General features: G+C 46.5%; 1 long non-coding RNA gene across 1 annotated transcript; it reads left to right on the top strand.

Moving 5' to 3' along the window:
- The first annotated feature begins 1470 nt into the window (after positions 1-1470).
- LOC127914473 (uncharacterized) lies at positions 1471-5867 on the top strand. Its single transcript, XR_008088504.1, has 3 exons — positions 1471-2330; positions 2480-2560; positions 5336-5867. It is a non-coding gene; the product is annotated as an uncharacterized LOC127914473 (long non-coding RNA).
- Positions 5868-22332: the final 16465 nt, after the last annotated feature.

The following is a 22332-nucleotide window of genomic DNA, read 5'->3' as shown; positions in this document are numbered from 1 at the left end:
AGATATCATGACAGAAAATTCACATCATTGACATAGGTGTCAACATTTCATGTACTGTGGATCGCAAGTGATGTTCCTGTGGGACTGTCAAGTGTTTTGACAACCCCTAATGTTCCATCTTGAGAAGAGACCGTGGTAGACTGGTATAGTCTTTGAAGTGAGTAGACGACGTGCCAAGGGCTAAAGAAGGCAGGACATGTATCTAAAGGCCCAGAGGCGGACGTAATAACGGGTCAGAAATAGTTTCTTGCGTGTACTTTGCCCACAATGGCAGATTGAAAGGTTTCCCACCCTTGAAGATTGCAGAGACGATGGATTTAAAAAAGGATGTTTAGACGTTCCCCAACAGAACTGTTAAACAGTTGCTCTTTTTTTTGGAGGAGTTTATTAATCCATTCCCTTTAATTTATCCAAGGGGAGCTATCAGCTCAAACGGGTCGCCATTATTCCCTAAATCACATGGGCAAGTATGATACTGGATTTGTTTGCAGAAGCAGGATGAGCAGTGCGATATATTACTCATAAAAACTGTAATACTGCAACTAATAGTGTGGGCTCGGACGCACGAGCGCGCACACACACGGGTATGACATGCAGGGTGCATGACCCCTTGTAGTCAGTGAGCAGCCGACCTCTCCCTAGGGAACTCCAGCCAGTCACAGAATAGAGTGAATCACGGTGTGTGGGTGTAAGCAGACTAACCAACACTGGCAGTGAGAGCAGTCAATTATACTGGAACGAGCATTGTGCCCAGACGACCAACACACACACACACACACACACACACACACACACACACACACACACACACACACACACACACACACACACACACACACACACACACACGCACACGCACACACACACACACACACACACACACACACACACACACACACACACACACACACACACACACACACACACACACACACACACACACACACACACACACACACACACACACACACACACACACACACACACACACACACACACACACACAGCAACATAGAATTACCCTGTCTTAGCCCTGGCTGGCTATACATAGTATAAAGACATTATCCCATTATTACACAGACAGACTGCTGTGATTCAGAGAATCTTTCTCCTCTGAGGGAAATGTTGGATGTTGAAAGAGTGAACATGTTACAGTAATATCACTAGTGTGTTTTTGACCAATTGTGATTCATGTAGCCGAGTAGCGTTGAGGAGACAGAAGAATAGTGCCATGGATAGGTTGATAACAGGAATGTGTTTAGTGTCTGTGATTCTGTAATTATACACAGCCATGTTCAGTAGGACACACCCATGGTTGAACTGGGAATTGAAAGGTGGGGGAGCCCTATTTGGAGGGGTTTAGGGTAAGGGTTGAGCCAAGGTTGAACATAAGGCTAGGTTAGGGTTATGCAAAGACTAGGTTTGGGGTTAGTATTTGTATCCTACTCATTTTCGGAACCAATACGATGCTGGAGTTTGGCTCCTACCTGGCTTTCTTTTTGACTCAAGGTGTGGAACAAAATCACACGTTTCTTACTGGACACCATCAAATACCTCCCCATTGCAGTGTGTTTCAAAACCTTTCCTTCTACTGAACACAACCTAGGTTTTCTCAGACTGACATGTGAGCCCGGGAGAGCGGGAGGAGGAAGAGGGAGTCTTTGTCAGTCTTTCCAAAACGAGCTCTGGGCTCCTCTGGCTGGCCTGACTCTGGCTCCGCTCTGACAAGACTCCCAGCTGCAGCGTAGCCAAGATGTCGGCTTGAAGGCCAATCAACCCAACCCCAGCCCTGAGAGAGACGAGGGCTCAGGTTCAACTCACACGTGGACTCTCCATAGAGGTGTAAGGTGAGCTTCCCTGATAACTATATCTATCATTGCGTGTGCCGTGAGTAAACCTGCATTAGTTAAATTGTTTGAGTGGGTGATGAAGATTGTGAGATTGTGGTGGAAATGTTTGATTACTGAAATTATTATGGAGGTGTTATTACCGTAACCGAACACTGAAAATACTGTATATTATGGTTCTGTGTTATGACAATGTGTTATGACACGGTATTAACTAATGAGAGAGAATTAGGCCACATTGTTTGTAACTTAAAATGATTTTTTAAAACATATTTTGGACATAATGTTGCTGCCACCGTCTCTTATGACCGAAAATAACTTCTGGACATCAGAACAGCGATTATTCTCCACAAACTGGCAGAAGCTTTTTTTTTCCTTTAACGAGTCCGACGAGCCCGGCGTGAACGACATACTGCTTTCCAGGGAATAGGCCCAAATCCCCATCATTTGCGTGAAGAGATGACGGATGAAAAGAGGACGAAGGTCAGGCTGCTTTCTGAGAATTAGTAGGCGATCAACGCCTTCCGTTCTTCTAGCTAACGTGCAATCATTGGAAAATAAAATCGACAACCTACGAGTAAGATTAAACTACCAACGGGACATTAAAAACTGTAATATCTTATGCTTCACAGAGTCGCGGTTGAACGACGACATTATCAACGTACAGCTGGCTGGGTAAACGCTGTGTCGGCAGGATTGAACAGCGGCGCCTGGTAAGACAAGGGGCGGCGGACTATGAATATATGTAAACAACAGCTGGTGCATGATATCTAAGGAAGTCTTGAGGTTTTGCTTGCCTGAGGTAAAGTATCTCGTGATAAGTTGTGAACCACACTATTTACCTAGAGAGTTTTCATCTGTATTTTTCGTAGCTGTCTACAGACCACACTCAATGAGCTGTATACCGCCATAAGCAAACAGGAAACGCTCATCCAGAGGTGGCTCTCCTACTGGCCGGGGACTTTAAATGCAGGGAAACTTAAATCTGTTTTACCAAATTTCTATCAGCATGTTAAATTTGCAACCAGAGGGAAAATAACTCTGGACCACCTATATCCACACACAGAGACACATACAAAGTTCTCCCTCACCCTCCATTTGGCAAATCTGACCATAATTCCATGTTCTTGATTCCTGCATACAAGCAAAAATTAAAGCAGGAACTAGATCAATAAAAAGTGGTCAGATGAAGCAGATGCTAAACTACAGGACTGTTTTGCTAGCACAGACTGGAATATGTTCTGGGATTCTTCCAATGGCATTGAGGAGTACACCACATCAGTCATTGACTTCATCAATAAGTGCATCGATGACGTCGTCCCCACAGTGATCGTACATACCCCAACCAGAAGCCATGGATTACAGGCAGCATCCGCACTGAGCTAAAGGCTAGAGCTGCCGCTTTCAAGGAACGCTTTCAAGAACCGCTATGCCCTCCGACGAACCATCAAACAGGCAAAGCGTCAATACAGGACTAAGATCGAGTCGTACTACACCGGCTCTGACGCTCGTCGGATGTGGCAGGGCTTGCAAACCATTACAGACTACAAAGGGAAGCACAGCCGAGGGCTGCCCAGTGACACGTGCCTACCGGACGAGCTAAACTACATCTATGCTCGCTTCGAGGCGAATAACACTGAAACATGCGTGAGAGCACCAGCTGTACCGAAAAACTGTGTGATCACGCTCTCCGCAGCAGATGTGAGTAAGACCTTTAGACAGGTCAACATTCACAAGGCCGCAGGGACAGACGGGTTACCAGGCCGTGTACTGAGAGCATGCACTGACCAACTGGCAAGTGTCTTCACTGACATTTTCAACCTCTCCCTGTCCGAGTCTGTAATACCAACATGTTTTTAAGCAGACCACCATAGTGTCTGTGCCCAACAACACTAAGGTAACCCGCCTAAATGACTACCGACCTGTAGCACTCACGTCTGTAGCCATGAAGTGCTTTGAAAGGCTGGTCATGGCTCATATCAACATCCTCATCCCAGAAACCCTAGACTCACTCTAATTTGCATACCGCCCCAACAGATCCACAAATTATGCAGTCTCTATTGCACTCCACACTGCCCTTTCCCACCTGGACAAAAGGAACACCTACATGAGATTGTTATTCATTGACTACAGCTCAGCGTTCAACACCATAGTCCCCTCAAAGCTCATCAATAAGCTAAGGACCCTGGGACTAAACACCTCCCTCTGCAAATGGATCCTGGACTTCCTGACGGCCCGCCCCCAGGTGGTAAGGGAAGGTAACAACACATCCGCCACGCTGATCCTCAACACAGGGGCCCGTCAGGGGTGCGTGCTCAGCCCCCTCCTGTACTCCCTGTTCACTCATGACTGCACGACCAGTCACGACTCCAACACCATCATTAAATTTGCCGATGACACAACAGTTGTAGGCCTGATCACCGACAACAACAAGACAGCATACGTCATAGACGTGGTAGTGTGGACAACAACCTCTCCCTCAATGTGATCAAGACAAAGGAGATGATTGTGGACTACAGGAAAAGGAGGACCGAGCACACCCCAATTCTCATCAACGTGTCCACAGCACCAACAAACTAACATGGTCCAAGCACATCATCACAGTCGTGAAGCAGGCAAAACAAAACCTATTCCCCCTCAGGAGACTGAAAAGATATGGCATCTGTCCTCAGATCCTCAAAAAGTTCTACAGCTGCACCATCGAGAGCATCCTGACTGGTTGCATCACTGCCTGGTATGGCAACTGCTCTGCCTCCGACCGCAAGGCACTACAGAGGGTAGTGCGAACGGCATAGTACATCACTGGGGCCAAGCTTCCTGCCATCCAGGACCTCTATACCAGGCGGTGTCAGAGGAAGGCCCATAAAATTATCAAAAGTCTCCGGCCACCCTAGTCATAGGCTGCTCTCTCTGCTACCACACGGCAAGTGGTACCGGAGCGCCAAGTCTAGGTCCAAGAGGCTTCTAAACAGCTTCTACCCCCAAGCCATAATACTCCTGAACAGCTAGTCAAATGGCTACCCAGACTATTTGCATTGCCCTCCCCCTCTTTTACGCAGCTGCTACTCCCTGTTATTATTTATGCATAGTGGGTTGTGCCGTGAGGGAGATCTTTGTGGGCTATACTCGGCCTTGTCTCAGGATGGTAAGTTGGTGTTTGGAGATATCCCGCAAGTGGTGTTGGCAAAGTGGGTGGGGTTATATTCTGCCTGTTTGGTACTGCCCTGTGATATCATCGGACGGGGCCACAGTGTCTCCCGACCCCTCCTGTCTCAGCCTCCAGTATGTATTCTGCAATAGTTCATGTGTCGGGGGGCTAGGGTCAGTTTGTTATATCTGGAGTATTTCTCCTGTCTTATCCGGTGTCCTGTGTGAATTTAAGTATGCTCTCTCTAATTCTTTCTCTCTTTCTAATTCTCTCTCTCTTTTTCTCTTTCTTTCTTTCTTTCTTTCTTTCTTTCTTTCTTTCTTTCTTTTTTCTCTCGGAGGACCTGAGCCCTAGGACCATGCCTCAGGACTACCTGGCATGATGACTCCTTGCTGCTCCCAGTCCACCTGGTCGTGCTGCTGCTCCAGTTTCAACTGTTCTGGCTGCGGCTATGGAACCCTGACCTGTTCACCGGACGTGCTACCTGTCCCAGACCTGCTGTTTTCAACTCTCTAGAGACAGCAGGAGTGGTAGAGATACTCTGAATGATCGGCTATGAAAAGCCAACGGACATTTACTCCTGAGGTGCTGACCTGTTGCACCCTCTACAACCACTGTGATTATTATTATTTGACCCTGCTGGTCATCTATGAACATTTGAACATCTTGACTATGTTCTGTTATAATCTCCACCCGGCACAGCCAGACGAGGACTAGCCACTCCTCATAGCCTGGTTCTTCGCTAGGTATCTTCCTAGGTTCTGGCCTTTCTAGGGAGTTTTTCCTAGCCACCGTGCTTCTACACCTGCATTGCTTGCTGTTTGGGGTTTTAGCACTTTGTGACATCAGCTGATGTAAGAAGGGCCTCATAAATAAATGCATGTGAATAATACAATTTGATTTGATTTGATTTAGTTACTGTTGTGTAAATGTTGAATTACATCGATTATGTATAGGTTGAATGGCTTAGACAGACACTGAGCCGAGCTCTATAAATACTAAAACACATACTTAGTCCAGTCTCTCTACTCTAGAGGAAGTAGAACCAGACTGGCTGTTCAGATCTATTTACTGTCCCCCCTCCCATACAGTACACTCACTCACTCACTCACTCACTCACTCACTCACTCACTCACTCACTCACTCACTCACTCACTCACTCACTCACTCACTCACTCACTCACTCACTCACCCCCCCTCCCTATTCTGCCTCTTTTCTCACCACCAACTCTGCCCCCAACAAGTGAAACAACATGACGGCGTTGTTTAGAAGACAGCTGTGACGTCCTCCTGAAGTGGACTGACTCCTCCTGGTTTCAATATGGCTCTCTATACTGTCTGTAGTCCAGAGGAGTTCTCCATAGCTGCAGTGGGCAGTCAGACAAAGGGGACTGGCTCTCCCTGCACTCGCAATGAAGCGTACTACCATTGGGCTCAGCTGTTTGTAATACTGGCAGAGCAGCCCGGACTGCTACACACGTAAATCATGCCACATGCTCCAGCAAGCCCAGATGAGAAGGGAGAGACGGAGGCCCTTCTAGGGGGAGAGGATACATCTAATTTCATACAATCTACTGCTGTGGTAGGGAAACTCGGAAGCACTATAATGGCTAGTCTTGTCATCTTAAATTTGATTGTGTGTCCAGTTTATGCCCGGCTATTGCTATGTTCTAGATATGAGTACACTCTTAGAAAAAAAGGGTTCCAAAAGTGTTTTTCTGCTGTCCCCATAGGAGAACCCTATTTGGTTCCAGGTAGAACCCTTTCTGGTTCCATGTAGAACCATCTGTGGAAAGGGTTCTACATGGAACCCAGAATGGTTATTCAAAGGCTTATCCTATGGGGACAGCTGAAGAAACCTTTTGGGTTTTAGATACACTCTTAGAGAAAAAAAAGTGCTATGTCGATACAGATATAGCAACTCGTAAGATGACTCACTGATTTCAGTTGATCTTTCAGTACAATATATAGAAAATGTGTGAAATGAGCACACTGTGGCCTTTCAGGGATAGAAAAGAATCGCCACATTATCTGTATCATAAATCACGAGATCATCATCGCGATATCCTCCCCTTTCCACGGTGAGCTGTTGCTCCTTCAATCGCCTATTCCTCCCGTTGATGTACCCGTCGGCGTGAAGAGTGAGGTGGAGTAGGTGGGCTGTCAGACTGCTAGGAGGTGCAGCCTTTGCTGGCTGAAGAACGCAGCCTCTTGCCTTTGTAGACGGCTATCTAGAGGAGATATACTGCATCGGTAACAACATGGCAGGGAGTGCAGGTAACACTCATACCCGGAGCACTTTTACTGTTCCCCCTTAGTTGAAGTCTGATTTCATGCCTCCGCATTTTTGGAATCCCTTCTGTCCCCTCTCTGCTGTCACTTGTACTCTCCATGTGTCCTTCCACACACACTAATAGAGATTTCCAAGTGGAAAGCCTTGAGTCTGGGCTTCTCTTCATTCAGAACCATTTGAGATCAACATCTGGAGTGTATATGACGATTGAAAACACTCATCTGTGCTATTTACCTGGTCTCTCATGTTGACAGTCTCCCCTATTGACTGTGAGTGTGTGTACGCGTTTTAAGGATGACTGCTTGTGATGAAGTGTTCTAGGGTTGCAGAGCAGGCCCCTTTGTTTTTCCTGGAAGGGCTTCAGTCAGCTCCTCTCCTATTGGCTGTCTCTCACGGCTTGTCCCAAAGCACCAACCGGACGTGACATCACGAGCCTGGCAGTCTCAGGCCAGACAGACATGGTGGAAGGTAGACTCAATGGCTAATATGAGGCGATCATTTCCCGTTTCATTGCAGGAGTCAGTCAGTCAGTCTCTCTCCCTCCATGTTCAATTCAATTCCATTTGTTTTATTGGCATGATGTAACAATGTACATATTGCCAAAGCTTACTTTGGAGATTTACAATATTAACATAATGAAAATAATAATAATCAATATTGACTGTCCCTCAACTTATGGCAGGCAGCAATGTAGAGCTCTGCCACAGCTATCTGCGTCTTCCCCCAACAGGACGGATGCCTATTCTCATCAGAGAGGTCTTTGTAACCTTGAATAAGGGTTTCGAATTTGGGGAAATGTTTTTTGGGGGAAATTGTGTTATATATATATATATTTTTTTTTAAAATATTAGGAAATGCAGCTCTTTCTCAGGTTCTACTGTGGTAGAGTGGTTGCACAGCTTTTCCTCTACACAGGGAGACAGATTTTCCTGTGTCCACCCTTCTCAATGGCAAGGCCAGTATATTGTCAAGGTCTTTGTCAAGGTTTTTGTTAGGTTTTGATCAGCAACCATGGTCAAATAGTTTGCCACGGTGTACTGTCGACTTAGGGCCAGAGAGCACTGAATTTTACTTTGTGCTTGTGCTTCCCAAGAAGTAATGTAGTTTTGTTTTGACTGTGTAATTTAGTTTATTCTGATTGATTGGATGTTCTGGTCCTGAGGCTTCAGTGTGTTAGTAGAACAGGTTTGTGAACTCAGCCCCAGGACCAGCTGGATGAGGGGTCACTTTTCTTTGCTCGGCTCTTCGCATTGCAGTCCTTGGTAATGATATGAAAGGGGATCACTTTATTTTAGTTGTTTCCAAAAACCACATTTCTTGTTTTTGAGTTTTTATTATTAGTGGATATTGGCCTAATTCTGCCCTGCATACATTGTTTGTAGTTTTCCTCTGGACATGTAGGATACTCTTACAGAACTCTGCATGCAGGGTTTCAATGGGGTGTTTGTCCCTTGGGTGACATTTTGTTTTGCAAGTGGACCGCACACCTCGCTGCCACAAAGTGCAATTGGTTCAATGACACATCAAATTAGTTTTATCCGATTGTTTTTATAGGTATTTCAATTTTCATTCGTTTTTTTAATGGCGTGCTTTCTCTCCTCAGTTCATTTACTGCCTCATTAAAGGTGTCCAGTTCAGCTTATTTCCAAACCTAAGTAATTGTAGTGTGTGCAGGCAGGGGAGTTGCCAGAATTCTGGGGCCCCATGGAAGAAAAAAAATACCGGGCCCCTAACATAGAAATCAGAATGTTTCAGATTAAAATAACATACTGAACAATATGTGTTATCAAATGTACTAACTATAAGCTTCTGCTGCTCTATACTACAATTGTGCAGATTCTAGTTTCCAACTTCATCCTTTGCCTATATTGACAGTATTGCCAACATTGTTTTGGTTCCTAATGTTAACAAAAGCTGTCTGTGTCACAAGATTTGTTATTCTGCTTCATTATAAACAACTACACAATTGGTGACTTGTTTTTTAATATATGGCATTGTAGTCAGTTTTATGAAGATATGACCAATGATCCCTGTTTCAGATGAAATTACAAACTCTTATAAACAAGGCTAACCCTCTTCTGCCCTACGCGCAATTCATAAATATTTGCCTAAATAACATACCCCACCTAAAAAAAAGTTCCTGACTCCGGGCATAAATGGGGTACCTACAGAGAACAGGCATCTGTGAAACTGCGACTGTAGTGTCGAGACATTATGTGGACATTCCTGAGTAAGTTCAACAGGAGATGAACCATAGCAGTAAATACTCTGAAACAGTGTTTTGCCCATCCCCGGGCAGGCTTGGATAAACAAAACTCAAGAGGTCACACTGCACCAAGAGCCCGGCGTCGAGCCTTCTTGTGAGCAAACTAATTTATAATGTCTTTTAGAGTTTCATTTTCCAACTAACTGGTTTTCAATTGAAGGGATGGCAAGGCTGTTCAACCTGTCTTGGCACATTGCATATCTTAGATAGTTCTTTATACGTTTCATCTTACTGAAGGCACGTTCACCTCCAGCAACTGTTACAGGCATTGTACAGAAGATTCGCAGTGCAGTGCACACCTCTCCATAAATACCCTGTAGCTGCATCTCGTGGATGGCAATTCAGGAGCTCTTACAGGAGAAAGACCATCTGAAGAAGTGACACCATATATCGGCTTTAGATGTCGCACATTTTCAAATCCATCTGTGAGATACTTGGAGTACTTGTTTCTCAACTTGTGGCAAGATACACAAGTTTGGTTTTCAGTCATTTTCCTAAGTGTAAGTATTGGGGAAAACTCCTCGCACATAGCTGCAATCGTGTGGAAGCGCATGTCCAAATGACTGATTATACTATCCAGTTTAGCAAAATCCAGTGTCTGACTTCTGTTCGTTTGCTATGTCATCTTCAGTCTCATCGGGGGAAGCGTTTTCTTTTTTCCTGACGGCTCCTCTGTTCACTGTGAAACTGAATAGTAACACCCCATTTATTTTATTCCTGCAGTGCCTTAATGTGAGCTGATTCAGTGTCCGGAGAAATATTTCCTGACTGAAGAATTAGGCTTCTATTCTCAATACGCTGCAAAAAAACGTTTACCCAGAAAGTGAGCAGGAAGACGGCCTTCTCTGGCCACAGTGCTTGGATCATCTAAAGCCTCGTCTTCCTCACTTCAAACCTGTCCATACTCTTCCTTTCCCTTATCACTGGCTTGTTCGATCTACTCTGTCACCCCTTCACTGGCACAGGTGCTCCTCTTTCACTCCTCTTCCTTCCTCCCTCCCTGCTCTCCTCTGCATCAGAGTCTGTCTGACAGCTTTCTGCTGAGATCCTGCCTACCCGGGGCTCTCTAGGCACTAGGAGGTGAGTAAACAAAAGGGATTTTAGGTTTAATGCCATACCAAACATTTACTACTGAAAGAAAAACACTTTCGAATAGTATACATATCAAACAGAAAATGTATTCAAGTGTGCCTAAGTCATCACGTGCCTTACTTTACATATTGGAAAATGGTCTAGTTATGCAGCTGCCGCTGTAAAAACAACTGCCTCAACTCCCAAGGTCCGCTGTTTCAACTGCACAGTAGTAGACACACATTGGGATCTTTGTCTACATTAGTAGTAGTAGCATCTACAGTATGGGCAGGTAGGCTACATGTTAGGTTTGAATTTGAGTCGAGCTCGCTAACAAATATCCTGCAAAAATTGGGGAATACAGTTAGAATGATATCTAAATAATAGCTAATTAGTTGGGTTTTCGATGCTTGATCTCTGATTATGGTTTTAATTTTAATCACAGATGAAATGATAAACAAATATGTTTCTAAACCCCTAAATGGGGCCCCATTCATGCTCCGCTGTAGGCCATGTGCTTTGGGTGACAGCAGGCACAGGTCATCTGCGAAGAGTAGGAATTTAACCTCTGGATTGTGGAAACTAACACCAGGGGCTGAAGATTTTTCTAGATTAGTGGCAAATTAGTTTATGTAAATATTGAAGAGTGTAGGGCTCAGATTGCAACCCTGGCGAAGGCCCTGTCCCTTGTTAAAGAAAGATGTTATTTCCTTGCAAATTTTCATGCTGCACCTATTGCCAGTGTACATTGATTTAATTATGTCATATGTTTTACCCCCTACACCACTTTAATTAACTTTGTAGAAGTATGCCAAATAGAATCAAATACTTTTTGGAAGTCAATAAAGCATGTGTACATTTTGGTATTATTTTGGTGGACATGTTATCTATCAGGGTGTGTATATGTAAATATGATTGGCCGTGCGATGTTGTGGTATAAACACAATTTGGCTTTTACTAAAGAAATTGTGCTTATTAACTCGTATTAACTTGTTTTGTCTTATGGGTCAAAAATATAGTAATACCAGCCACTATAAATTATCTTTTTTCAACTTTAAATTTTAAGACTTTTCCTAGAGTGACCCCAACATTAGTCAAAGTGAAACATCACCTTTGTTCATATTTCCATGAAAGCTGTTCACCACCAGGGTACAAAGATTGTCTTATGACCCGCAGTTTAAAATAATTTACACACCAAAAAAACACAAAACCACAAGACACACACACACACACACACACACACACACACACACACACACACACACACACACACACACACACACACACACACACACACACACACACACACACACACACACACACACACACACAATGACAAATTGAGATTATGTGTGCTACTGATTGAACTCAGCCAGCAGCCCCTGAAGAGGAAGATCACCATGGTTGGCACAGTTAGAAAGAACAAGCCTGAGATCCCCCCTGCACTCCTCGCAACAAGGGGGAGAGAGGCCTTCTCATCAAAGTTTGCCATCACCCCCACCAGCAATCTAGTTTCTTACCTCCCAAAGAGGAACAAGAATGTGGTCCTCCTGAGCACACTGCACAAAACGGCTGAGATCAGTGATGGTGAGGACAGGAAGCCAGCCATCATCCTGGACTACAACCACAACAAAGGAGTCGTGGACAACATGGACAATGTGATTGGAAGCTGCAGGAGGATAACTGCCCGCTGGCCCCTGGTCATCATCCATAACATCATTGATGTGTCCTCATACAATGCCATTGTGATATGAAATAAGATCAACCCTACCTGGATGCCTGATATCGGAACAAGAGATGGCTGTTCCTGGAGCAGCTAGGAAAGGCACTTGTAAACCCACACATTCAAAGAAGGGAACGCCTCCCACGCACAGCAGCCTCTGCAGCGCTTGTGAAAGCTGTTCAGGGGGCTGAATCTTGTCCTGATCCACCTGAGGCTGTAGCTGGGGCAGGCAAGAGGAGGAGATGCCAATTCTGCCCCCCAAAGAAGGACTGCAAAACAAATACTATGTGTTGCACATGTGAGAAAAATGTCTGCAAAGTCCATGCACACACACTTGCATACTGACCTACATGTTCTAATTAGAGATTATTGATTTATGTTGATTTATGATTTTTGTTCATCTAATAGTTTTTTTGCACTATTGGTAGAGCCTGTAAGTAAGCATTTCACTGTAAGGTCTACCTACACCTGTATTCAGCGCACGTGACAAATCAACTTTGATTTGATTTGATTCACCGAGTGTCCCTCAGTGAACGTTTATAGCTTTAAAATCTCACAGTAATTAGGGTGTAAATTACCATTATTTGGGTCTCTGTGCTTTTGGTTTGATGGTGTTCTAAGTGTTAAACCACTCTCTCTCTCTCTCTCTCTCTCTCTCTCTCTCTCTCTCTCTCTCTCTCTCTCTCTCTCTCTCTCTCTCTCTCCCTCTCTCTGTTAAACCAATCATGTTTTGCTTAGTATTCTGTTTCAGAAAGATAGACTTTCTGGAGGAGTGGGTGTAAAAATAATGTAATTTGCTCTGTCAATTCTTTCCTCTTTTCCTTTCCCTCTTTGTTTAGTGTGTAACTGAGAATAATGGTGGGATGTTGGATGATATTGTTAAAGAGTAGCCAGTCCTGCCAGACCACCGCTTTCTCACCATTTCTCTCCCGGTCTCTCTTTATTCTCTCTGCTCTCACCGCACCTCCTCTCTCTCGCTCTGCTCTCACCACTCCTCCTATCTCTCTCTGCTCTCACCGCTCCTCCTCTTCTCTCTGCTCTCACCGCTCCTCCTATCTCTCTCTGCTCTCACCGCTCCTCCTCTATCTCTCTGTGCTCTCACCACTCCTCCTCTCTCTCTGCTCTCACCGCTCCTCTCTCTCTCACGCTCTCTGCTCTCAACGTTCCTCCTCTCTCTCTCTCTCTCTGCTCTCACCGCTCTTCCTCTCTCTCTCTCTCTCTCTGCTCTCAGTGCTACTCCTCTCTCTCTCTGCTCTCACCGCTCCTCCTCTCTCTCTCTGCTCTCACCGCTCCTCCTCTCTCTCTCTCTGCTCTCACCGCTCCTCCTCTCTCTCTCTGCTCTCACCGCTCCTCCTCTCTCTCTCTCTCTCTGCTCTCACCGCTCCTCCTCTCTCTCTCTCTGCGCTCACTGCTCCTCCTATCTCTCTCTCTGCTCTCACCGCTCCTCCTCTCTCTCTCTCTGCTCTCACCACTCCTCCTCTCTCTCTCTGCTCTCACCACTCCTCCTCTCTCTCTCTGCTCTCACTTCTCCTTCTCTCTCTCTCTGCTCTCACCGCTCCTCCTCTCTCTCTCTGCTCTCACCACTCCTCATATCTCTCTCTCTGCTCTCCCCGCTCCTCCTCTATCTCTCTGTGCTCTCACCACTCCTCCTCTCTCTCTGCTCTCACCGCTCCTCTCTCTCTCACGCTCTCTGCTCTCAATGTTCCTCCTCTCTCTCTCTCTCTCTGCTCTCACCGCTCTTCCTCTCTCTCTCTCTCTCTGCTCTCAGTGCTACTCCTCTCTCTCTCTGCTCTCACCGCTCCTCCTCTCTCTCTCTCTGCTCTCACTTCTCCTTCTCTCTCTCTCTGCTCTCACCGCTCCTCCTCTCTCTCTCTCTCTGCTCTCACCACTCCTCATATCTCTCTCTCTGCTCTCACCACTCCTCCTCTCTCTCTCTCTGCTCTCACCACTCCTCCTCTCTTTCTCTCTGCTCTCACCACTCCTCCTCTCTCTCTCTGCTCTCACCACTCCTCCTCTCTCTCTCTCTGCTCTCACTTCTCCTTCTCTCTCTCTCTGCTCTCACCGCTCCTCCTCTCTCTCTCTCTCTGCTCTCACCACTCCTCATATCTCTCTCTCTGCTCTCACCACTCCTCCTCTCTCTCTCTGCTCTCACCGCTCCTCCTCTCTCTCTCTCTGCTCTCACCTCTCCTCCTCTCTCTCTCTGCTCTCACCACTCCTCCTCTCTCTCTGCTCTCACCACTCCTCTCTCTCTCTCTCTCTCTCTCTCTCTCTCTCTCTCTCTCTCTCTCTCTCTGTGTTCTCACCGCCCCTCCTCTCTCTCTGCTCTCACCACTCCTCCTCTCCTTCTCTCTCTCTCTGTTCTCACCACTCCTCCTCTCTCTCTGCTCTCACCACTCCTCCTCTCTCTCTCTGCTCTCACCACTCCTCCTCTCTCTCTCTTCCCACCACTCCTCCTCTCTCTCTGCTCTCACCCCTCCTCCTCTCTCTCTCTGCTCTCACCACTCCTCCTCTCTCTCTCTGCTCTCACCACTCCTCCTCTCTCTCTCTGCTCTCACTTCTCCTTCTCTCTCTCTCTGCTCTCACCACTCCTCCTCCTCTCTCTCTCTCTGCTCTCACCGCTCCTCCTCTCTCTCTCTGCTCTCACCACTCCTCCTCTCTCTCTCTCTCTGCTCTCCCCGCTCCTCCTCTCTCTCTCTGCTCTCACCGCTCCTCCTCTCTCTCTCTCTCTCTGCGCTCACTGCTCCCCCTATCTCTCTCTCTGCTCTCACCGCTCCTCCTCTCTCTCTCTCTGCTCTCACCACTCCTCCTCTCTCTCTCTGCTCTCACCACTCCTCCTCTCTCTCTCTCTGCTCTCACTTCTCCTTCTCTCTCTCTGCTCTCACCGCTCCTCCTCTCTCTCTCTCTCTGCTCTCACCACTCCTCATATCTCTCTCTCTGCTCTCACCACTCCTCCTCTCTCTCTCTGCTCTCACCACTCCTCCTCTCTTTCTCTCTGCTCTCACCACTCCTCCTCTCTCTCTCTGCTCTCACCACTCCTCCTCTCTCTCTCTCTGCTCTCACTTCTCCTTCTCTCTCTCTCTGCTCTCACCGCTCCTCCTCTCTCTCTCTCTGCTCTCACCACTCCTCATATCTCTCTCTCTGCTCTCACCACTCCTCCTCTCTCTCTCTGCTCTCACCACTCCTCCTCTCTCTCTCTGCTCTCACCTCTCCTCCTCTCTCTCTGCTCTCACCTCTCATCCTCTCTCTCTGCTCTCACCACTCCTCCTCTCTCTCTCTCTCTCTCTCTCTCTCTCTCTCTCTCTCTCTCTCTGTGTTCTCACCGCTCCTCCTCTCTCTCTGCTCTCACCACTCCTCCTCTCTCTCTCTGCTCTCACCACTCCTCCTCTCTCTCTCTCTGTTCTCACCGCTCCTCCTCTCTCTCTGCTCTCACCACTCCTCCTCTCTCTCTCTGCTCTCACCACTCCTCCTCTCTCTCTCTGCTCTCACCACTCCTCCTCTCTCTCTCTGCTCTCACCACTCCTCCTCTCTCTCTCTCTGCTCTCACTTCTCCTTCTCTCTCTCTCTGCTCTCACCGCTCTTCCTCTCTCTCTCTCTGCTCTCACCGCTCCTCATATCTCTCTCTCTGCTCTCACCACTCCTCCTCTCTCTCTCTGCTCTCACCACTCCTCCTCTCTTTCTCTCTGCTCTCACCGCTCCTCCTCTCTCTCTCTGCTCTCACCTCTCATCCTCTCTCTCTCTGCTCTCACCACTCCTCCTCTCTCTCTCTCTCTCTCTCTCTCTGTGTTCTCACCGCTCCTCCTCTCTCTCTGCTCTCACCACTCCTCCTCTCCTTCTCTCTCTCTCTGTTCTCACCGCTCCTCCTCTCTCTCTCTCTGCTCTCACTTCTCCTTCTCTCTCTCTCTGCTCTCACCGCTCTTCCTCTCTCTCTCTCTGCTCTCACCGCTCCTCATATCTCTCTCTCTGCTCTCACCGCTCCTCCTCTCTCTCTCTGCTCTCACCACTCCTCCTCTCTTTCTCTCTGTTCTCACCGCTCCTCCTCTCTCTCTCTGCTCTCACCTCTCATCCTCTCTCTCTCTGCTCTCTCCACTCCTCCTCTCTCTCTCTCTCTCTCTCTCAATCTCTCTCTCTCTCTCTCTCTCTCTCTCTCTCTGTGTTCTCACCGCTCCTCCTCTCTCTCTGCTCTCACCACTCCTCCTCTCTCTCTCTGCTCTCACCACTCCTCCTCTCTCTCTCTGCTCTCACCACTCCTTCTCTCTCTCTGCTCTCACCACTTCCTCTCTCTCTCTCTCTGCTCTCACCTCTCCTCATATCTCTCTCTCTCTGCTCTCACCACTCCTCCTCTCTCTCTCTGCTCTCACCACTCCTCCTCTCTTTCTCTCTGCTCTCACCGCTCCTCCTCTCTCTCTGCTCTCACCTCTCATCCTCTCTCTCTCTCTCACCACTCCTCCTCTCTCTCTCTCTCTTTCTCTTTCTCTCTCTCTCTCTCTCTCTCTCTCTCTCTCTCTCTCTCTCTCTCTCTCTCTCTCTCTCTCTCTCTCTCTCTCTGTTCTCTCTCTCCTCCTCTCTCTGTGTTCTCACCACTCCTCCTCTCTCTCTGCTCTCACCACTCCTCCTCTTCTCCTCTCTCTCTGTTCTCACCACTCCTCCTCTCTCTCTGCTCTCTGTTCCACTCCTCCTCTCTCTCTCTGCTCTCACCGCTCCTCCTCTCTCTCTCTGCTCTCTCCACTCCTCCTCTCTCTCTCTCTCTCTCTGTTCTCACCGCTCCTCCTCTCTCTCTGCTCTCACCACTCCTCCTCTCCTTCTCTCTCTCTCTGTTCTCACCGCTCCTCCTCTCTCTCTGCTCTCACCACTCCTCCTCTCTCTCTCTCTGCTCTCACCGCTCCTCCTCTCTCTCTCTGCTCTCACCACTCCTCCTCTCTCTCTCTCTCTCTCTCTCTGTGTTCTCACCACTCCTCCTCTCTCTCTCTCTCTCTGTGTTCTCACCACTCCTCCTCTCTCTCTCTCTCTCTGTTCTCACCGCTCCACCTCTCTCTCTGCTCTCAACACTCCTCCTCTCTCTCTCTCTCTCTGTGTTCTCACCGCTCCACCTCTCTCTCTCTCTCTGTGTTCTCCTCCTCTCTCTCTCTCTCTCTCTCTGCTCTCACCGCTCCACCTCTCTCTCTGCTCTCACCGCTCCTCCTCTCTCTCTGCTCTCACCGCTCTTCCTCTCTCTCTCTGCTCTCACCGCTCCTCCTCTCTCTTTCTATCTGCTCTCACCGATCCTCCTCTCTCTCTGCTCTCACCTCTCATCCTCTCTCTCTGCTCTCACCACTCCTCCTCCTCTCTCTGCTCTTTCTCTTTCTCTCTCTCTCTCTCTTCTCTCTCTCTCTCTCTCTGTGATGGTCTGTGAAGAACCTCTCTCAGTTCTTCTCCTCTCCACTCTGTGTTCTCACCGCTCCTCCTCTCTCTGCTTAAAAAGATCCTCCTCTCCTTATCTCTCTCTCTCTGGTTCTCAAAGTACAGAATCCTGTCTCTCTGCTCAAAAGTCAATGAAAGTGTTATTCCAGTTTAAGTGGTTGATGCTTTTGTTGTCAAAGGTTGAGCACCACTTAACACTGTTAGTTCTACAATCCTTGTAAGAGCATGTGTCAGTTAACAGCTGCACTGTTATTATTGTGCATTTCACAGTAACTTCACAGCAATTAGTTGCCTGGAAGTTGCTGTGAATTTTCTGTCACCTAACTGGCAACCAATCAGCAGTCAGTAAGTTATTTTAAAATCTCTAGTAACTGAACAGCCAGTAACTGCCAGTAGTAAATTACTTGCAACTAGCTTCCACTAATGGTTGGCACAATTACTACATATTTTAGACCATGCCCCCAAATATGCTAATGACAGAATGTCGATTGGTTGTAAATCTTTTAACAATTTCTATCATTCCCACAGACCTGTGGCATAGCAGGACATTTAGATTGCAGCAAAAGAGGTTGTGTTTTCAAATCCCAAGTGAGGTTGACTTCCACAGTGCCTTCGGAAAGTATTCAGACCCCTTGACTTTTTCCACTTTGTTACGTTACAGCCTTGTTCTAAAATGGATGAAATAGTTCCCCCCCCCCCCTCATAAATCTACACACTTGTCACGGTCATTATAAGGAGTGGACCAAGATGCAGCGTGGTTTGCTCCTATCCTTTTTATTTTTAAGAGAAACTCTTTAAAAAAATCTCAAAACCGTGAAGCTAATAATAGTGCTAACAGGCACTACATAGACAAGATCCCACAAAGCACAATGGGGAAATGGCTGCCTAAATATGATCCCCCATCAGAGACAACGATAAACAGCTGCCTCTTATTGGGAACCATACCAACATAGATCATTAATCACCCAGATAACCCACCCTAGTCACTGTCACGCCCCAACATGGTCAGGGCGTAGCAACACTGTAATGAAAAAACATAAACATTTTAGCAAATACAAATTAATTACACACACACATTGTGATGCTGCCACCACCATGCTTCACTGTAGGGATGGTGCCAGGTTTCCTCCAGACATGATGCTTGGCTTTCAGGACAAATAATTGGTTTAATCAGACCAGAGAATTTAGTTTCTAATGGTCGGAGTGCTTAAGGTGGAGCTCTGTCAGAGTGACCATCGGGTTCTTGGTCACCTCCCTGACCAAGGCCCTTCTCCCCCAATTGCTCAGTTTGGCCAGACGGCCATTTCTAGGAAAAGTCTTGGTGGTTCCAAACTTCTTCCACTTAAGAATGATGGAGGCAACTCTATTCTTGGGGACCTTCAATGTTGCAGAAATGTTATGGTACCCTTCCCCAGATCTGTGCCTTGACTCAAGCCTGTCTCAGAGCTCTACGGACAATTCTTTCGACCTCATGGCTTGGTTTTTGCACTGTCAAACGTAGACAGGTTTGAGCCTTTCCAAATCCTGTCCAATCAATTGAATCTACTACAGGTGGATTCTAATCAAGTTGTAGAAACATCTCAAGGAGGATTTATTTTATTTTAACCTTTATTTAACTAGGCAAGTCAGTTAAGAACAAATTCTTATTTACAATGACCGGGGAACTGCCTTGTTCAGGGGCAGAACGACAGATTTGAACCTCATCGATTCGATCCAGCAATCTTTCGGTTACTGGCCCGACCCTCTAACCTGGAGGCTACGATCAATGGAAACAGGATGCACCTGAGCTCAATTTCGAGTGCAATGGGTCTGAAAACTTCTGTAAATAAGGTAAAAAGTTATTCACAGCCAAAAAATGTGTCCCCCCCCCCCTACAGGGACAAAATGCTAAAACTATTTTTTTTTGGTACTAACTAGCACTTTTTTATTTTAAATCGTACAATTCAATCCCCTCTCCTTTCTCTCTCCAGCCCTCATTCCATCTTCTCTCGTTTCTTGTGATATTGTCTGACTAATAGAGGACAGCTGTGGTATGGCAGAGCTGGGAGGTTATTGTTGTAATATTGCCAGGCATATTTGGCCGGCTGTTCTTAGCCATTCCGAATCCGTCTTTCCACAATGAAATATTCAGTCAGAACAGGGGATTCACCTTGCCCCAGTGAGACACAATACAGTGAGACACCATAGACACACACCCTGAGATGTCTGGCACACCCCTCCCTAGACCACCCAGCTGTTTAACCTAGATAACCTGGGATTAGGATGCTTTAATGAATCAGCTGTGAAACCCATTTACCCTTTGGGGGTGATTATGTTTCCTTCTATTACTTAGCGGCACACTGGGTTTGACACAGTGAAAAAGGCTTGTTCTCCAATGAGGCAGGCAAACGATGCATTTGTAGTAGGATTTCCCTCTATGACAAAAGATGGATTAAAACAAAGACCACTCCTAGAGCAGCCGAAGTGCATCGCCAGATGTTTTTTAGCCCTTCCGCGTCACGTTATTAATCGAAGACCTCCGCTAAACATAGAATCAAGATGTTTAGGGTATCTGTCTGACTGTGATTACTGATACTTCAGAACGAAGTTGACTACAAATATAAAGTTGAGAAAGTATTTGGGGGGGGTTTATTGTAATGATATTTGTTGTTTTACAGCAGGGGTGTTAAACTAATTACATGGAGGGCAGTGGGGGCTGCTGAGGGGAAGATGGCTCATAATAATGGCGGGAACAGAGTAAATGGCATGGAATCAAACACATGGGAAACATGTGTTTCTTTACCATTCCACCCATACCGCTCAAGCCCGTCCTCCCCAGTTAAGGTGCCACCAACCTCCTGTGGTGGAGGGCTTAGTGTCCTCAGGTTTTTTCTTTTTCTTTTTCATTAAGACATTGACAACCAGGTGAGGGGAGTTCCTCACAGTCCCTGCTGTTCCAAAAGGTGTTTTTTCAATCTATTTTTTCCAATCTAATTTTACTGCATGCCTCAGTTACTTGATGTGGAATAGAGTACTGTGTGCCTCCCGTTGACTGTTCTGGACTTGGGGACTGTGAAGAGAGCTCTTGTGGCATGTCTTGTGGGGTATGCATGGGTGTCCGAGCTGTGTGCTAGTAGTTTTGACAGACAGCTCGGGGGCATTAAACCTCTCATAAATAAATGTAGTGATGAAGTCAATCTCTCCTCCACTTTCAACCAGGAGAGATTGACATGCATATCATTAATATTAGCTCTCCATGTACATCCACGGGCCAGCCGTGCTGCCCTGTTCTGAGCCAATTGCAATTTTCCTAAGTCCTTTTTTGTGACACCTGACCACACGACTGAACGGTAGTCAACGTACGACAAAACTAGAGCCTGTAGGAATAATGAAATCACCTCTGCATTTAGAAATGCCAAATGTCCGTGGCTTGAGTTTGGTGTTTAACGGGTATTGTCTGTGTGTGTGTGTGTGTGTGTGTGTAGGAGGATATAGCCTGGAGGCTTGTATAGCCCAGAATCCTTTGCAGACCTCAGCTTGCCGAAGGAATGTCTCTAGGCCGACATCTCTGCTGTTGATATATAGCACACAAAGTTCACCTATATCATTAATGTCAGTGGAAGATTTATATGCAGGAGCCCTGTTTATACCCGGTTCTAACATGCATCCTTCGTCCTGTTGTTATGCCCACATTGTATTAAATTGTGTTTTTTTATTTTTATTTAACTGGGCAAGTTAGTTAAGAACAAATTCTTATTTTCAATGACAGCCTAGGAACAGTGGTTAACGGCCTGTTCAGGGGCAGAACAGGGGCAGAACAACAGATTGGCACCTTGTCAGCTCGGGGATTTGAACTTGCAACCTTCCAGTTACTAGTCCAACGCTCTAACCACTAGGCTACCCTGCCGCCCCAGTCCACTTGATCTGATAGGATTGGACTGAATTAGGCTGCCTGTGTAAACACAGCCTTATAGAACCAGGTATCAACCAGGCTTGATTTATGCGCTGATCTCAGGCCAGGTTTGAACTCCAAAATGGGAGTCTTAAGTGAACATTGTAAAGAATGGACGATAAAAGCCAATCCCAACAACGACTTTTGCATGAAAATCCATCGCCAGTTGGACGGAAATGCGTTCGTTCTGGCACCTGTTAAATAAAGGTGTAGAACTTGAAATGTGTTTTGCTTCCCTATTTCTATTCTTTACCTATGTGCTCTTCCTTTGTGAGAACTCTAATCGCTCTGCAGCACGAGTGCAGAAGCTTGTGCTCCATCTTCCTAGACGTGCCACTGAGGGGTTGATGTCTTTCGACCCCTCAGTGGTCGGACACCAGGGAATATGATGTGGAAAGTTGGGAGATGTTCTAATGGACTATTCTCTTTCCTCCAGGAACGACTCAAGAGGAGAGAAAGACCTGTCATCCACCTTCAGAAAGCTTTCGTCCCGATTAAAACTCATTTTCTATTCTTTTCTATTCTCGTCTCTTCTTCTTTCTTCCCTCCTCTCCATTTCTTATGTTTTCTCTACTAACTTTTCTTCTTCTCCTTTTTCTCTCCTCTTATATTCTATTATATTGTATTCATATTATGGATATTTTTTTGGGGGGGCC

This window comes from Oncorhynchus keta, chromosome 32 (genome assembly GCF_023373465.1).
Source record: "Oncorhynchus keta strain PuntledgeMale-10-30-2019 chromosome 32, Oket_V2, whole genome shotgun sequence".
In the NCBI taxonomy this organism is placed as follows: domain Eukaryota; kingdom Metazoa; phylum Chordata; class Actinopteri; order Salmoniformes; family Salmonidae; genus Oncorhynchus; species Oncorhynchus keta.
Note: the sequence above shows the minus strand (reverse complement) of the source record. Positions and strands in the feature narration are given on the sequence as shown.